The sequence below is a fragment of the Ictidomys tridecemlineatus genome, unplaced genomic scaffold (genome assembly GCF_052094955.1).
Source record: "Ictidomys tridecemlineatus isolate mIctTri1 unplaced genomic scaffold, mIctTri1.hap1 Scaffold_46, whole genome shotgun sequence".
In the NCBI taxonomy this organism is placed as follows: Eukaryota; Metazoa; Chordata; class Mammalia; order Rodentia; family Sciuridae; genus Ictidomys; species Ictidomys tridecemlineatus.
Genome location: NW_027522984.1, coordinates 2,144,407 through 2,150,449, shown reverse-complemented (window position 1 = coordinate 2,150,449; position 6,043 = coordinate 2,144,407).

The window sequence follows — 6,043 nt, the reverse complement described above, 5'->3', positions numbered from 1 at the left end:
TCTCTCTCTCTCTCTCTCTCTCTCTCTCTCTCTCTCTCTCACACACACACACACACACACACACAAACATAATTTTCAGTAGAACCACCATATAAACAACTGTTGCGATCTTTTATTTAAAGCCATCAATGTGTTTTTCTCAAAATAATCTTATATGTAGTCAGTCATAAAAGATCATATATCATATGAGTCCATTTAAATAAAATGTCTACAATAGGACAATTTATAGACAGAAATCAAACTAATGGTTTTCTAGGGCTGGGAATTGGAAGGGATTTTAGGGGGATGGCAAGAAGTGAATGACTGCTCATGGGAATAGGGTTTCTTCTTGTGGTGATGAAAATGTCCTAAAATTGATTGTGGTGATGTCTGCATAACTCTTCCAATTTACTAAAAAAATTGAATGATACATTAAATTGGTGAATTGTGCTTTATATAAATTATATCTCAATCTTATACAAAGTATTTATTAATGCTTTTGAGAAATAAAGTTTTAGGTACAAAAAAACCCCAAAATTTGTGAGAAATATTACATTGATTAGTATCCTTATATACATTGGATATAGGCATAAGAACTATTTCTGAATATAAGTTGTGTCTCTTATAACATCTCCAACTCTTATCATCTAGGGCTGGAGATGTAGCTCAGTGGTGAAATACTTGCCTAGCATGTGTGAGGTCATGGGTTTGATCCCCAGAACCACAAATAAAACAAAACTTTATGATCTGGATTACATAAAGAAACCAAAACTATTAAAATGACAGAATTCTTGCCATATTCAGAAGAATGGTGTTCTGAAGAAATGAAATATGATCATCTAAAACTGTGGAAAAACCACCAGAATCACAACAAATCTGCTATGCATTCCTTTGTTGTTGTCTGTTGTTGTTGTTAACTTCTCTTTTCCAACCCAAACAACAGAAAATCAGATCCCCTTCAGTATACTCTGAGAATCCTTTTTCTATCCTGGATCTGCAATACAATCACATTTCAGCTATCTCAATAATATATGTCTTTGTTAGAATTGCTATAATGAATTAGATATTGGCAGTTTGTGGAATTTATTGGAACATTCTATTTAGTTTTTTTTTGGCAGGGGGTACTGGGATTAAACTCAGGGGCACTTGACCACTGAGCCACATCCCCAGCCCTATTTTGTATTTTATTTAGAGACAGGGTCTCACTAAGTTGCTTAGTGCCTTGCTTTGCTAGGGTTGGCTTTGAATTTGATATCCTTCTGCCTCAGCCTCCCGAGCGGCTGTGATTACAGGCATGCACCACTGTGCAAGGCTCTCTTTAGTTCTTAAATTAATATTTTATCTCTTACTCAAAGCATGTTTACATTAAAAGGATTGCACTAGTGTGAACTGAGATACACTGACAAATGTTCTGAGATTTAGGCCCTGCTCACTTACTGGAGATTGAAGTGAAACAGGACAAACAAATCATTTCATTTCTTTCCTCAATAGAGAATGTGATCACAAGTCTGAGACTCCTTTCTGTTTGAAAATGCTTTGATTTTATGATTCCCTACTTAAAAATCTTACTTAGTTGGATAAATAAAATCTACTATTCCCTAGTCACATAAATGCACTGAGATGTGCAATCTTATCTCAATAAAAAAAGAGTACAGGAGCTGGGTTATAGTTCAGTTGGCAGAGCATTTGCCTTGCATGTGTGAGGTACTGGATTCGATCCTCAACACCACATAAAAACAAATAAATAAAATAAAGGTATTGTATCTATCTACAACTAAAAAAGTTTTTTTAAAAAGGCTACATTAACTTACATTCATTCAGTTATTCACACTGTGCCTTTGCCCATACTGCAGACAGTTCTAAGAGAGCAATCATTTGAAATAGCAGAAAGGCTTTATATGGGAATATCCTAACCAACAAGATAACTGAAGGAATTGTTTACTTTTTAAAATTTTGAAGAAGGGAAAAAAATGGAGACAACAAAAAAAACACTTTGTAATGCATTCCCAACATTCAGACTGTAGTTTTCAATAACATGTAATGTGAATGGGCATTAATGACTGTAACCTTATATTCTCTACTGGACTCTACTGAAAATGTTTATCAAAATAATTATAATCTTATTAAAGCCATTAAGACAAATTAAAGGTTAATTTGGATATTTAGATGAAGTACAACATATATATTCTATAATAAAGATTAAATCCAAATGGTAATTAAAAATACAAATATTGTAGGAATTTTAAAAGCACCAAAAAATAAGAGAAATAAATCCAATCACTTTCTGTGCTAAACAATCTTAATATTCACAACAGATAAAACTCTCTTCCTAAAGGAATATCACTAAAAAATATAAAACAAACCTTACTTGGTTCTAGCTTCTTCAGGTCCTCCAGTTTAAATTCTTCCTGGGACTGTGTGGACTAAATTTAAAATATGCATATTATATCTTTTCATTACAAAGATTTCACTGCACCCTATGTCTTTTAAATGGCAAGAATAAAATATTTAAAATAAATATATTTCTTGTTTTAAAGGTAGAAAATGAAAAGTTCCAAACTGATTTTTGGAATATTCAAGCTAATAGAAACAGAAAAAATTAGAATCATATCTTTTATTTCTACCGTTTACAAAGTATGAACTAAATCATTTAAGTGTGAGTTCAACTGATCAATTCCAATTGTTATAAAACCCTTCTGAGATAATATTGCTTTGGCCATGAATGTCTAATATCTTATCAGAACAATTTAGAATAATTCATTTAAAAAAATCCATTTATCTGTAAAGCTGCACTTCGCAATTCCAAGCATGTTGCAATTTTGCCTATGGTTTTCTGTAGGAAAAAAAATGCTATAAATCCCAAGATAATTTTAACTGTCAGTTACTAAAATCAAGAATTTTTATTTATAAGAGATCTATAGGGACTGGGATTTTAGCTCAGTGGTTGAACACTTGCCTCACATGTGTGAGGCACTGGGCTCGATCCTCAGTACCACATTAAAAAAAATAAATAAAACAAAGATATAGTGTCCATCTACAATTTAAAAAATTTACAAAAGAGATCTATACTTCTTTAAATAAATTATTATTCCTTTTCTAGCACCTTTCAGATTTTAGAGAAGAGAATCAGAAGACAAAGGGCTGAGAAGTGGGAGAGAGATGAGTATATATTCTCTTCTAAACTAATATGCCACAACCAATTCTAAATCAAGTTTGGTTTGGTGATAGGTCTAGATATGATTTAATTATATATAATTTAATTATATATTATTTTAATTATATATAATTTAATTATATATAATTTAATTAGATATGGTCTGCAGTTACACCTGGCAGCCAGAAATGCCTCCTGGGCAGGTATTATAAATAATATGTTCCTCAGAAATCAGGCTTCCAGGAAAGGAGGAGGTACAGACCACTTCACAGGTAGAGGTCACTGGAGTTTTAGGAAGGAAAGACCTTTTAAAGTCACTTAAGAGTTCTCTAATCTCTCATTTCTTATATAAGGAAAACCAGGCCCAGAGCCAAAGCCAGGATGCAAGACTTAAGTCTTCTGACTCTAGGTCTCAGCTCTCTCCCCTAGGTCCTGCAGCCTCCTGGATCTTTTGGAGTACAAGATCTGGGGGTCTTTATAACCAAAGACAAGCTGGACAGCTATAAATTAAAGAATCAATAGCATTATCAACAACAACTCTAGTCTCAGAATAATAAAGAAAATGAAGAAAATGTTAATTTTTTCCTCATCACTTAACAAGGTTCATTTTTTGATATTAACCTGTTTGTTTTGTAATTTTAAAATGTTTTAGGAGGTCAAAAGACTTTAATCTCAGGCCATGTGGCTCACAGGTTCTACTCCTGAGCAACAAATGCTGGAGAAATCTAACTAATTGAAGGCAAATAGGTGACTAAAATATGGGATCATTAAAACTTTTTTACATTTTTTATTGTCTTCATATTCATAACATACTTCATTAACTATTAATTTATGTACCTGGATATCTAAGATTCTATTCATCAAGATTTAGATATTTTAAGTCTTAATTCAATGATGCCAGCTGATCACTTCCTAATCAGTTCCTAGATAGATTTCACAAATCTTACAGAAGTGGGATAGTGTATAGTCTTTGTTCCTTTCCTTAAGCATATCAGCTATTTCCTTTGTGATAATTATTTTCCAGGACTAACATCCTAAGTCTCTTAAATCTATTGTGGATATTAGCACTTACTAAGGAAAAATGAAAAACACCCTTTCAAATTGTAGTAACATAATTTTTTTAAGTAGATTTTAAATATTTTAAAAATACAAATATATTTGGGCAAGAAATATGGCTAACCCTCTGGGGGCTTTTTCTCCCCAAACTCCTGTAACTAAGAATCAATAAACACAGGCCTATGGATTAAAAACTTGCTTAAGTTTAATTAAAAAGTTATGCAAAAAATTACTCCCATTTCCCCTTGTGCAAAAAAAGAAAAGTATTAATAAGACTGAATTAGGTCACCAGGGTTTTCACACTGCCTTTTCTTAAGAGATGAGGAAAAGGGGGATAGTAGAGGATAGAAAGGTAGCAGAATACAACAGTTACTAATAGGGCATTATGTAAAATTGTGGCTGTGTAACCAATGTGATTCTGCAATCTGTATTTGGGGTAAAAATGGGAGTTCATAACCCACTTGAATCTAACGTATGAAATATGAAATGTCAAGAGCTTTGTAATGTTTTGAACAACCAATAATAGATAAATAAATAAATAAAAATAAAATAAAATTTATTCAAAAAAAAAAGAGATGAAGAAAAGACTAACACATATTTTTTACTATCTACAAGATTAAAAATTGACTTAACACTACTTACTCTGAGCCAGGAGAAAATGGGTGTTGTTTCCTCCCATTTCTTCTCTTCTTTTAGAATAAGTTACTTTAAAGTATCCCCTTTTACATAATCTCTATCAGGGAATCAACTTGACATACAAAAATTTTAATTCAAGGAAGAAAGAACAGTAGTGAAACATTTTGCAATCTTATATGTTTATTTAGCTGACAGGTCTGTATGCCAAGTTTTTGACTTGACCTAATTTTTTTTCCATTTGTTTTTTGGTTTGGGGGGTTTTGTGTGTGTTTTCTTTTTTGCTTTGAGAGGTGATAAATAAAGAGTTATGAAAATTCAGAGTTAAGCATTGAGGTGGAATGCACTTATTCCCAATCCTTCTGTTTTTCCAAGTGACTCGGAACAAACTCCAGTCTTTGGGTTACCCATGCTTTTCAACTAAAGTGTGGATGACTTCCGTTAGAGTTAAATAAGGCCTAAATAGTAAAGAAAAGAAATTCATTAAGTGATAAGTTATATATCTGTATAAATGTTCACTTAATGTTAGGCAAAGCATGATCAATCTGATTTTTTTTTACTTAAATATAACAGTTTTTTGTTTATTTTTCTGCTTAATGGACTCAAGAGCAATTTCATTTGGAATTGAATATATCTAGATATTATTTGATGGTACCTTTTGCTCTTCTGTGAATTCAGAATTGTTGTGTTGAGCTTGGGCCTCTTTTTGTAGATGTCTTGCTAATCTGTAAGAAAACATTTTTTTTTAAGGACTGAAAGCAAACTATCTCAACTGCAACAAAGTAAAACAAATTACATCTCTTAAAAACAATAAAGTACATAATACTTCGTTCTGTTTTTGAAGTAATTCCACATTTTCAAGGCAAATCTACATTACCCTGAGAATCAAACTTTTTACAAAAAAAAAGTTTGTACAAAATAATGATGCAATAAGATACTTTTCATACCATTTCACTGGGACACATTTCAGAATCTTAAAGCTGAAAAGAATCTCAAAAAGCACATAATTTAACTTTCTTTATTATGCACTAATTTCTTCTATAAACAACCAATAAATAGTTTTCTAGATTCTACTTTAACACTTCCAGTGAGCACCAATAAGAGTATCAACCATAGATACGTTATCATTCTATCATAATTAATTTCCCAATAAGATTTGCCCAAATCCAAATTACAGCCATGACAATAACTCCATCAAAATATGCTTTTGAAACATTTTTA